The sequence below is a fragment of the Bufo gargarizans genome, chromosome 6, assembly GCF_014858855.1.
Source record: "Bufo gargarizans isolate SCDJY-AF-19 chromosome 6, ASM1485885v1, whole genome shotgun sequence".
In the NCBI taxonomy this organism is placed as follows: Eukaryota; Metazoa; Chordata; class Amphibia; order Anura; family Bufonidae; genus Bufo; species Bufo gargarizans.
The window spans coordinates 257,936,736-257,949,840 of NC_058085.1; the positions used below are offsets into that span (position 1 = coordinate 257,936,736).

Consider the following 13,105-nt stretch of genomic DNA (forward strand, 5'->3'; position numbering starts at 1 on the left):
TTCACCTGGATGGGAGCATTGCTCACAGATGTTAGAGGTATGATCCCCCAGAAGTGGCTGTAAACAGGAGATGCAGCGTGCAGATTCAGTTCTCTGTTTCTTCTTTACAGGTACAGGTTCCTGTGTGTCCTGGAAACACCTGAGGCAGAGATCCTGCAGGAAGTCATCAGGGAGAGGCTGTTCACAACCCTGACACAATCTGTGTCTGCTCTTGCGAGCCCTCTTGCTGGATGTGGAGGACATCTAGGAAAACAGAAGAAGGAGGCATAAGTCACTCAAGCAGAGTACAAGGCAGTCAGGGGGTTAAGTGCCTGGCAATAGGACAGGCAATACCTTAAAACCGCTAGAGCTCAGCTGCCTAAGGACCAGGGCAACTGAGCTCTGCAAAAACCCGCTTTTTATACTTAGAAATTTGAATTTGGCGCCCAAAGAGCAGGGGCACGTACCTATGACGTCAGACGCAACGCGTCTGCGTTCCACGATGCGTTCCAGGAGGAAACCGGAAGTCACTCTCCTCTGCTACAGCGGCACAGCGATCCTCAACCAACGCAATGGCCGGACGCTGGAGAACGCAGGGGGAGGTAAGCGGGACGAGAGTGAAGCCAGGAAACATACATGGCTGCAGGAACACTCTCTGGCCTTGACCTGGGAGAACCAGGTACAAACGGCCATCTCCAACGAGGATCATAGGTGGGCTTCATCCTTCCGATGAGGACAATAAAAAAACACAAGGAGGTTCTGAGGAGGTAGCCTTTTATTGGTCACTGATAATGAGTTAATTATTTTAATCTGTACCTTTTATCTAGGTGGGCGGTCCGGGGATCGGATGAGAACAAAGTTAACCCATTCTGTGCTGCCGTAGGACGAGATGGGAAACAAGAGCTCCCCTGAGTGACATGTCTGCCTGCTGGGAGACTCTGCAGTATGTTGTATGTGTAGGACTACAAATCCCAGCTGTATAATGACACTGGTAAGGGAGTGCATACAAGAGCTGGCCTGAGTGCTGGGAGACTCTGCAGCATGTTGCATGTGTAGGACTCCATGTCCCAGCTGTATAATGACACTGCTAATACACACAGGATCTTCCCTCTACCTTCTTGTGTAATGGTCTCTCTAGTATATCAGCTCCAGTGCCCAGAATTGTCACTGCCTGCAGAGCTGTGCAGCTGACGGGATTAAAGGAGTTGTCCGAGTTATGAAAAAAAATAATTTAGCACTGAAAATCTGATATATAGCAAGTTTTATGTAAAAAAATATATATATATTTCCCTGGTTCTTTTCTGGCCCTTTGTTTACATGCAATAAAAACAATCTCTGCCCCTCCCCCTGCACTGCTAAGGGAGTGAATACAAGAGCTGCCCTGAGTGACATGTCTGCCTGCTAGGAGACTCTGCAGCATGTTGTATGTGTAAGACTACAAGTCCCAGCTGTATAATGACACTGCTAAGGGAGTGAATACAAGAGCTGCCCTGAGTGACATGTCTGCCTTCTGGGAGACTCTGCAGCATGTTGTATGTGTAGGACTACAAGTCCCAGCTGTATAATGACACTGCTAAGGGAGTGAATACAAGTGCTGCCCTGAGTGACATGTCTGCCTGCTAGGAGACTCTGCAGCATGTTGTATGTGTAAGACTACAAGTCCCAGCTGTATAATGACACTGCTAAGGGAGTGAATACAAGAGCTGCCCTGAGTGACATGTCTGCCTTCTGGGAGACTCTGCAGCATGTTGTATGTGTAGGACTACAAGTCCAAGCTGTATGACACTGCTAAGGGAGTGAATACAAGTGCTGCCCTGAATGACATATCTGACTGCTGGGAGACTCTGCAGTATGTTGTATGTGTAGAACTACAAGTCCCACCTGTATAATGACACTGCTAAGGGAGTGGATACAAGAGCTGGCCTGAGTGCTGGGAGACTCTGCAGCATGTTGTAAGTGTAGGACTACAAGTCCCAGCTGTATAATGACACTGCTAAGGGAGTGAATACAAGTGCTGCCCTGAATGACATGTCTGACTGCTGGGAGACTCTGCAGTATGTTGTATGTGTAGAACTACAAGTCCCACCTGTATAATGACACTGCTAAGGGAGTGGATACAAGAGCTGGCCTGAGTGCTGGGAGACTCTGCAGCATGTTGTAAGTGTAGGACTACAAGTCCCAGCTGTATAATGACACTGCTAATACACACAGGATCTTCCCCCTACCTTCTTGTGCAATGCTCTCTCTAGTATGTATTGTCTCTTCACTGCCTGCAGAGCTGTGCAGCTGAAGGGGTTAAGAATCCCAGCAGAGAGTAGACAGCAGTGAAGGGGGGCGTGGCCAGCACAGTGACTCTCGTTTACAGGCTTGTAAACGACCTTTAACAGAGCAAGGAGAGAAGCTGACATCACAGGTCATGTGACCTTCAGTAAAATCTGAGAAACCGGCCACTGGAGATAAAGTGAATGAATTGGAAAGCTGTTACATTAACTCGGATAACCCCTTTAAAGGGAACCTGTCATCTGGATTTTGGGTATAGAGCTGAGGACATGGGTCGCTAGATGGCAGCTAGCACATCCGCAATACCCAGTCCCCATAGCTCTCTGTGCTTTTATTGTGTAAAAAAACCGTTGATACATATGCAAATTAACCTGAGATGAGTCCTGTCCCTGAGATGAGTCAGGGACAGGACTCATATCAGGCTAATTTGCATATGTATCAAATCGGTTTTATTACACAATAAAAGCACACAGAGCTATGGGGACTGGGTATTGCGGATGTGCTAGCGGCCATCTAGCAACCCATGTCCTCAGCGCTATACACAAAATCCCGGTGACAGGTTCCCTTTAAGACAGCTTGAACACTTGATCATCTGATCGCGTCTCCCATAGACTGCAATGAATTACCATTACAGCCTATGGCAGATTCAATATGTTACGATGGAGCCCTGCCTGAACACCTCCTTTGATCACCACACAACCGTTCAGGCCCTGGTAGCGCAGAACTCCCAGGGAAAAGCAGGTCAGATGACTGCTGCATCTGAGGGGTTAAATGTATGTCCGTGATCAGCATTATCGCTGATCACAGATATTAGGTCCAGGTGTTTTGCTGTGTAAAACAACAGGCACACAGTGGTTATGGCGCCCACTCAGCTTCTGAGCGGGTGCCATTTTAAATACAGGACTGGTCCTATAGGTTGAAAAGGATGTCCCATCTGACTCATTTATGGCATATCAAAGGGATATGCTAAAAAAAATGTCACATAGGAAAAGGGTCCCAGAGGTAGGACCTACGCCTGTCTCAAGAACAGGGCCCCAAAGTACATGGAGAGCACAGTGCGCATGTGTGGCGTACTCTGCAGTCAGTGCTGGGGCCTTATTTTCGGAAGTGTCATACCAGTGAATGGAGCTACGCCAGCGCTCGGCTATGTTCATTAGTCACATAGCGGTGAATAAAGGGCGGCCAAGCACACTCTTCTGTAGGCTTCAGGGCCTTGTTCTGCAGACAAGAATGGGTCCCAGAGGTGGCACCCGCACCTGGCATATCCTCTCCATATCCCAGATGGGAATACCCCTTTAACTACCGGGCATACTGCCCAACTTTTTGGACAGTCAAAGAGGGACACTTATGGTTTATGTGAAAGGTCCGCTTTTCCAACATATTTATATACTTCAATAGCTTTTTTTTTTTTTTTTACACAATAGCTCAGAAATTATCTGAATATAAAGATTTCTAAAATCAAAATTGTGTTGGATATATATGGTGTAGGTGTCGTGATGCTGCGCGTCCGCCATTGAGTAGGGAACCTGTTCTCAAAAATTTGAATCCCTCCCCTGACCCCCCCCCCCCCATTGTCGATCTGTCTGCTAGCACCCAGAACCCCCCCCCAAATGCCACCCCACGTCAGCAGTCTGTTTACTATCCAAACCGTGACCCCCCCCCCCCCCGTTACCGCATGGGTCAGTCGGCAGGGGGTTACACAATTTTCTACCGCACCTGGTGACACCAGCCTTAGCCACTGGCAAAGAGGGACAGAGGGACTTGGGTGAAAAGGAGAGACTGTCCCTATAAAAAGAGGGACAGTTGGGAGGTATGCAGGGAGAACGTACATTGAAGTTACATTTCATACACAGAGTAGACAAGCTGCACATGAAGGCCATCTCAGGTACATTTTGGTAATAAGTTACATACAGGACCCCACACACGGAGGCCCCGTGAAAAACCATGCTCCTCATTACAGACAGTCAGTCACAGACACAGGGCGCGACAAATGAGAAAATCCGCCCCTACACGGACATGCGCAGTAAGAGGTCCTACAGGGACATGCGCGTGAGGAGGGGAGATCAGGGACATGCGCAGTCAGGACAGCGCGCCATTTTGCCGGAGTTTGAATGTGAGGTGCTAAGGCCGCTGCGCCGGGACCTGAGGAGCAGAGCGTGGCCGTGTGACAGGTAACGGCTGGCTTGTGGTGTCCTCTCTCTGCCGCATGTTGGATACTGTGCGCGCGCAGTCCGGCATTGTCACTCTGCAGTCGCTAATACATGCTATGTAGTCATTGGAAGGGGGCGCGTCTGAACCCCACATTATCACTGCGCAGGGGAACATTATGGCCTCCTGTAAGTTTTATGTGGTCGAGCTAGACACAGGTGCAAACACAGAGTAATTCAGTCCGTGTCCCGTGTATGACATCAGCTCTTAGCCTGGGCAGCGTGCCCTCCGTGTCATACCGGGCAGGACTGACCCTCCCCCGAAATGGTTAACCCCAAATGTTATTTGCCAATTATTTTGCCTGGCTGTACCGCACAGTGTGAGCTGTGTTTCTGCTGTGCCCCATATCTGCAAATTGTGTACTTAAAGGGGGTCTTTCACCTAAGCTGCCCATTTTAGTACACTAACCCCATATGTGAACGCTACTTACCGTATAGCTGTCCGTCGCTTATTTTCGCAAAACCCCCCCCACTTTTATTCAATATGTAAATTGGGTTCTGAAGGTGCCCAGGAGCGGTGTGCAAGCGGCCGATGCCCAGGCCCCTCATCGCTTTTCATATAAAACCCCTCCCCTTTCACCCCTCTGGCCCACCCTAGGTTCTTCTGAAGTCAAGCGCTGTTCACAAGATTCGCCGCGCCTGCGCACTTCATTCTCTATTATGGGCAGAGTCACAAGGCCGGTGTAACGTTACATTACCCTACTTCGTGAGATTTCCCTACCTCCTAACTTACTGACGCACTTGAAATGACGTGTGGAGGCGTTCCCTAGTTTTAATGATCTGCGCAAAAGGACAGTTTAGGGAAAATCTCACTGCGGAGTTCAGCAGCACACCGGGACACTGCGCATGCGCCGGAGAGCCGAAGTAGGGAAATATTACGGCCCATTGTGTAAGCGCGGTTAACTCCTGAAAATCCATCTGATCTCTGCGCCTGCGCAGTGTGGGGTAGGGAAAAATTACGTCCAAGTGTGCAAGCGCTGCTAACCCTTTGGAGCTATTCTCATATAGCTCCAGCAAAGGGTTAGCAGCGCTTGCTAAATGAATATTTATACTACCCTCGGCGCTTGCGCACTTGGATGTAATTTTTCCCTACCCCCACACTGCGTAGGCACAGAGATCAGATGGATTTTCAGGAGTTAACCGCGCTTGTGCGATGGGCTGTAATAGTTCCCTACTTCGGCTCTCTGGCGCATGCACAGTGTCCCGGTGTGCTGCTGAACTCCGCAGTGAGATTTTCCCTAAACTGTCGTTTTGCGCATGCGCCGATTGTCAAAACTAAGGAACGCCTCCACACGTCATATCCGGTGTGGGTGGAAGTTAGGAGGTAGGGAAATCTCACGAAGTAAGGTAATGTAACGTTACACCGGCTAGATGTACGGGCCTGCTCATGCGCGTTAAACGCTCTTGTGCCTCTGCCCATAATGGGGAATGAAGTGCGCAGGCGCGGCGCCATGTTCTCAGCAGAAGCGGATACCACCGGAACCCTCAGCCTACGTTTGTATTAACGGGTTAATGATCTTCATTGGTGGCGCAGTGCGCAAACCAAATCCCCAGAGAGAATAGTAATTGCAGGGAGATCCCTGGGCACCGCTGAACAGATCATGATACTTTGTTCAGAATTTTTTGCCAGATGAAAGGTCCTCTTTAAACATTTACTTTCATTGGTGGCAGCAGCGGCACAGGGGGGAGGGAGAGGCTGCTTCCTTCTCCCCTGTGCGCTCAATTGTTTTCTGATACTAGACTGCGCCATAGCGAAGCCTAGTATCGAGGAAAAAAAAGGCAAATCCTGGTATTGAGTTCGATACCAGGCAAAAGTATTGTTTGGGTATCGAAAATTCGATACCCGAAACAACCCTAGCTGTATGTACTATGCACAGGGAGCGTGTGAAGTCCTATTCGCCCTAATAGAGCTCTGTCTGGGTGAATAGGATAAGGGTTCTAGCCCCCAAGGGGGCTAATGGTTATTAAAGAAAAAGTAAAAAAAAAACAACAAAAAAAAAAACACACACCTAAATATTACGTTTAAATTACCCCCTTTCCCAATTTTACATATAAAATATATAAACAATAAAAAAAATAAACATATTACATTGACACGTCCGAAAAAGTCCAAACTATTAAGGTTACTTTCACACTTGGGGCAGGACGGATCCGGCAGGCTGGTCTCCCTGTCGGATCCATCCTTCCGCTGTTTCGCTGGACCGCCGCTCCGTCCCCAATTGACTATAATGGGGACGAGGGCGGCGCTCCGGCACAGTACGACAGTGCACGGCGAGAGGCCGCCGGACTAAAAGTCCTGCATGTCTGACTTTTTAGTCTGGCGTACTGCCGTCAATGGGGACGGAGCGGCGAAACAGCGGAAGGACGGATCCGACAAGGAGACCAAGTGTGAAAGTAGCCTAAAATAGTTAGTATTTTTGCATGGTATTGAGTATCGCAATACTATTTTATGGTATTAAAAACCAAATCTAAATTTTGGTATCGCAACAACCCTACAAGTCACCTTGCTTTTAGATATCCAGATGATTCAGAGATGTTTTTTATTTTTTTTGTTACTTTATGGAAAAGGTAAATTTCATTTGATATGTTTTACCTTTTATTAATAAACAAAATTTGCTGAAAATGTTGGGAAAAAAAATAATTATTTTCTAGTTTTGAATTTCTGCTTTTAAGGCTACTTTCACACTAGCGTTTTTGCTGGATCCATCATGGATCAGCAAAAAAGCTTCCGTCACAATAATACAACCGTCTGCATCCGCTACAAATAGATCCGGTTGTATTATGTTTAACCACTTCATGACCACCCGTTTACTATAAACATCCTATGGGTGGTCGTTTATCTCTGGACGTTTTAGAACATCCATCCAGAGATGGCAGCTACACGCTAAGCGTGCTATTGCAGAGCGGGGGTCTGCGGTCAGTGACACCAGGGAGAAGACAGGGACTGTTCCTAAGTGTCCCTGCTTTCTAGATTGCTGCACTCAACGAGCGCTGTGTATATAGATCAGGAAGTAACGGGGGAGTGCAGGAGCTGTCGGGTCTTCCACAGACCACGATCAGCCCTGCACTGAGGCTGTACAGCGCTGTATACTGCGGTACAGCCTCTCTGGGGGGTGTATTTCCCCTGTAACTGGGGCTACTATGTCAGCTCCAGTCACAGGAGAAATCAGTGGTGGGGGGGGGAGAGAGTCTTGTATGACCTTATGGGGGACGCAAAGTGTAAAATAAAAAATTAGTTTTATTAAAAAATAAAAAAAAAGGTTTCACATGTAAAAAAGTAAACCCCCAATTAAGTAATAAAAAAAAAAAAAAGAAATTAGAAAAAATAAAATAGACATATTTGGTATTGCCGTGTCCGTGACGGCCGGCTCTATAAATATTTCACATGATCCACCCCGTCCGATAAACGCCATAAAAAAAAAAACTTTCAAAGCCATTTTTGTCACCTTTCATCACATAAAGTGCATTTTTCGCTTTATAAGTCTACTTTCACACTAGCGTTGTTTGAATCCAGCGTTCAATGCAGTCACCGGAACTGCCCGCCGGATCCGGAAAAACATGTGAAAACGGATTACATTTGAAACCTTATCAGGATTTTGATCACAATGAAAAAATGCCTTGGAAAAAACGGATCTGCCATTTATGGACATTTTTCGGGTTTAACATGCAAAAGCCGGATCCGGTTTGACTGAACACACGGCGCCGGATCCGGGGTTAATGCAAGTCAATGGGAAAAAGGCCTGATTACCCTCCATTTAGAATGCATGGGGATAAAACTGATCAGTTATTTTCTGGAGTTGAGCCCCTAGGACGGAACTCAGCGCCGGAAAAGAAAAACGCTAGTGTGAAAGTACCCTAAGACGCACTGTGCATCTTATAAAACGAATACTAGTGAGCGCTTTCATTATGGAAGCGCTCACTAGTATGCATTAGGAGCGGGGAGCGAAGCGCCGCAAGCGCATGTAATATTTACCCTCCCATGGCTCCTCATCAACTGTCGTTCTCCCATCTTTCTGTCCTGCGCTGCACTGTCCTGACCCCGTACAGCATCAGGACGTAGTGCGCGCACTATGACCTGACGCTGCACGCAGTCATGTGACAGTGCAGCGCAGTCCGGGAAGATGGGAGCGTGACAGCTGAAGAGGAGCTGCGGAGCAGGACAGGTAAGGTGATTTTTTATTTTAGTCTGATCTGAGGTCTGATGGGCTATTCTGATGTTTGGGGGTACCGATGGGCTAATCTGAGGTCTGATGAAAAAAAATTTTTCTTATTTTTCTACTATAAAATCTGGGGTGCGTGTCATCATCGGGTGCGTCTTATAAAGCGAAAAATACGGTATGTCCCACAAAATGATACCTAAAAGTCACCTCATCCCGCAAAAAATTAGTCCCTACATAAGAAAATTGCTAAAAAAAAAAAACTATAGCTCTCAGAACATGGAGACATTAAAACATAATTTTTTTGTTAAAAAATGCTGTTGGTGAAATAAAAAAATAATTATACATATTAGGTGTATGCTCCCCAAAATAGTACTAATCAAACCGTCACCTCATCCCGGAAAAAAAAAGTTTGATCCTAACGAAGACAATCGGTCAAAAAATTAAAAAGCTATGGCTTTCAGACTATGGAGACACTAAAACATAATTCGTTTTTTGTTTCAAAAATGCTATTATTGTGTAAAACTTAAATAGAAAGTATACATATTAGGTATTGCCACGTCCATAACAATCTGCTCTATAAAAATGTCACATGACCTAACCTCTAAGTTGAGCGCTGTAAAAAATAAATAAAAACTGTGCTAAAACAACCATTTTTGGGGGTCACCTTGCCCCATGAAATGTTCAAAAAATCATATGTACCCCAAAATAGTACCAATAAAAACGTCAACTCTTCCTGCAAGAAACGAACTCCTGCACCAGACGATCGGCAGAAAAATAAATAATTAAAATGGCGTTCAGAAAATGGAGACTCAAAAAATGCTTTATTATGTAAAACTGAAACAAAGAAAGTAGACATATTTGATATCATTGCGCCTGTAACAACCTGGTCTAAAAATGGCACATGATCTACCCTGTCAGATGAGTGCTGTAAAACATAAACAGTGCCAAAACGGGTCTATATATCACAAAAAATGTGATACATAGAGCAATAAAAAATCATATGTACCACAAAATAGTGCTAATAAAATTGGAACCTTATCCCCTAGTTTCCACAATTGGGTCACTTTTTGGGAGTTTCTACTGTAAGGATACCTCAGTGGCATGTCATATAGTTCAGTGTCATGGAGGGGACATTACCGGTCTCAAATTTGTAGGCATACAGCACATTCCAAAACCAAGGAGAGGTGGGGATTGGGATAAAATGATTTTAAGGGCAGAAACAAAGTGGATACACAGACTGAATTCCATGACACCTAACGGTCTAAATGAGTATCTGTCATATAAGCCATTCTTGTGAACTATGAGTTGGTTCGGTGTACCTTTGATGTAAAAAGTACATATCATCTGCCTAGATGACATGCAGCACCTATGTGAACATTTGGTATTGTAATATATCCCTATTACTAGTACCATTTGATGTACAGCCCCGTGATAGCTGGACACGTGTCTGTTTTATGATCCTTGTGTCTATTTAGTAATACTTGCATCCTAAGTAGTGATCAAAACAAGCAAACGTTTAGTAAATATCTGGTGGCGACATTGTTTTAAATATGCAAATAATGTGGTCAAACAACTTCCCAAAAATACTTTAAAGAATTACCTTCTGCCCCCTGTTTTGATACACAGCAATTGATCAAATGAGGCGCCCTGAACACGGCGGCGCTAGAGATAGACAGGGTTAATATAATTGTGGTAATAGTCAGATTATGAGAATATTTTATTTTCTTTATTGCATACTCGCATCTGCTTGCGAGTGTAAACAAATACTTGCAGAGCTAAGGGTACTTTCACACTTGCGGCAGGACGGATCCGACAGGCTGTTCACCATGTCGGATCCGTCCTGCGGCTATTTCGCCGGACCGCCGCTCCGTCCCCATTGACTATAATGGGGACGGGGGCGGAGCTCTGGCGCAGCACGGTGAAAGCCGCCGGACTAAAAAGTAGTATAGTCAATGGGGACGGAGCGGCGGTCTGGCGAAATAGCCGCAGGACAGATCCGACATGGTGAACAGCCTGTTGGATCCGTCCTGCTGCAAGTGTGAAAGTACCCTAAAACCGTCTGGGGATGCGGAGTAAAATCCCCATGTCAACTTGCACGCCCACAGACCACGTCACTTCCGGTAAGGAGCGGAGCGCTGCGAGTCCGGCACAGCAGAAGGCGGTGCCTTGGGATCGTACTCCTCCGCTCTGGATTTGTTGTTAGGTAAGGTGGCAGTGAGTAATGGACAGCACCCCTACTATGCCCATTGGATGGTCATTTTGTTAGGCGGGGTCTGGCGCCATAAATAGGAGATGCAATAACTCACAAGCTGCCACTGCCTTAATATCTAAGCAGAAGCGCTGCCACTGCATTAAGCGCTCTGTGACCCTACCAGATCCATGTCCCTGAAGAGCCAATTTTTAGATGGTGAAACGTGTTGGATGATGGACTAGATTTGATAGGAAGGGAAGTTGAGGGATTTCTAGCACAGGTCCGAGGTTCCAGCGGCTGGGGGTCGCCCTTTTTGGGGCGGGTGCTCAGACTACAGCCAGTCAGGTTTCTCTCTGCGTATAGACCAGTCTGCATAGGGAAAACATTATAGGCTAAGCACCCCCAAACAATCATTTATTGACAGAAAAAATAAAAGTTATGTTTTAACTTTCAAAATAAGGTGCACTCAGTTCATCAGTATATAATTTCTACTGTAAGGGTGCATTAGGGGGGCTTTAAATGGGACATGGCATCTAAAAACCAGTTCAGCAAAATCTGCCTTCTAAAAACCATATGGCGCTCCTTTTCTTCTGCGCCCTGCCGTTTGCCCTTACATCAGTTTACGACCACATGTGGGGTGTTTCTGTAGACCACAGAATCGGGGTAGTAAATATTGCATTTGGTTGCTGTTAACCCTCGATGTGTTAAAGAAAAAAAATTAATTAAATCCTTTAATTCCTAAAGGCTTAACAAAGTTAGTAAAATCAGTTTTGAGTAGCTTGTGTGGTGTACTTTCTACAATGGGGTCATTTATGAGGGGGTTTCCACTATGTAAGCCCCACAAAGTGACTTCAGACCTGAACTGGTCCATCTAAAAGTGGGTTTTGAAAATTTTCTTAAAAATGTTAAGAATTGCTTCTAAAATTCTAAGCCTTCTAACGTCCTAAAAATATTACAAAATTATGCTAACATAAAGTAGACATATGGGTAATGTTAAGTAATAAATATTTTATGAGGTATCACTTTTTGTTTTAAAAGCAGAGAAATAGAAATTTAGAAAATTGCAAATCTTTCATATTTTTTTGTAAATTTGGGATTTTTTAATAAATAAAGGTGAAATATCATGAAGTACAATGTGTCACAAGAAAACAATCTCTGAATGGCTTGGATAAATAAAAGCGTTCCAAAGTTATTACCACATAAAGTGACGCATGTCGGATTTGCAAAATTAGGCCTGGTTAGGAATGGCTCGGTCTGGAAGTGGTTAAAATAGCCATGAAGGATCTGTCATGAACTCCATTGAAAGTCAATACGGGACGGATCCGTTTTCGATTGTGTCCGAGAACATGGATCTGTCCCTATTAACTTACATTGTGTGTCATTAAAATACATCAGATGTTCCCTACAGTGTCAGATAAGTGCTGGAGATGCGAGAATGATAGGGGTTCCTTGTTGCATATTTGGTGGAGCTGTCCGAAAATCCATTCGTTTTGGGAACGTATCTTACAGATCTATGCAAAGTATTCAAGCAGGACAATCCCGAATACTCCACAACTTACCCTTTTATCCCTGATTCCCGGCTCTCTTGCCCAGATCAAGAAAGGGGTTCTGCGATATTTCCTGTCCGCTGCCAGGATGGTTATTCCCAGACATTGGAAGTCCAGTTCTCCACCCACTTTGCTTGAGTGGGCAAGAGAGCTAAGATTTATACTGCGTATGGAAGAGTTGATTGCAATTGAGCAAGAAAGGGCTGAATCTTTAGCACGGAGTTGTGACCCTTTACTTCAGTTTTTGGATTCGCCTGAGCTTATTAACTTGTTAGGAGAGTAGCGAGGGTCTGTAGTATTCAAGGTCTATTTTAGGTCTTCTAGCTCAGGTCCACGTTCTTTTACTTTTATATTAGCATCTTTCGACAATGTTTTTTCCCCACCACCTCCCTCTTCTTTCCATCCTCCTCTCCTTCTGTCACTCCCCGTCTTGTTGTTTTGCTGAATGGCGATATTTTCCAATGTTATTGACTTAGGGCCACTAAGTAGGTATTAGCACTGGCATTTGGTTGCACGGACCATTGAGTATTGCTGGTTTTCATCATCATAGACACATGCAGCAAGATATATACATATGCATTAATATGTCTATTCATTAATTGATGACAGTATGCTTAATGTATGTGTTGATATCCAATAGCCTCATTGTTATTTTATATATTAGACCCTGCGCGGTCTGCTTGTAACATTTATGTTCATATAATGTCACCTCTCCCTTTTGAAATTGGTGATTTCAATAAA

At 45.2% G+C, this 13,105-nt stretch overlaps 1 protein-coding gene across 1 annotated transcript in view; it reads left to right on the forward strand.

The window, feature by feature from the left end:
- The first annotated feature begins 4,327 nt into the window (after positions 1-4,327).
- The window catches only part of CSE1L (chromosome segregation 1 like), a 44,076-nt gene continuing 35,298 nt past the window's right edge, over positions 4,328-13,105 (forward strand). Inside the window, 1 exon segment of the mRNA XM_044298375.1 lies at positions 4,328-4,430. The gene's annotated coding sequence lies outside the window, so the exon portion shown is untranslated.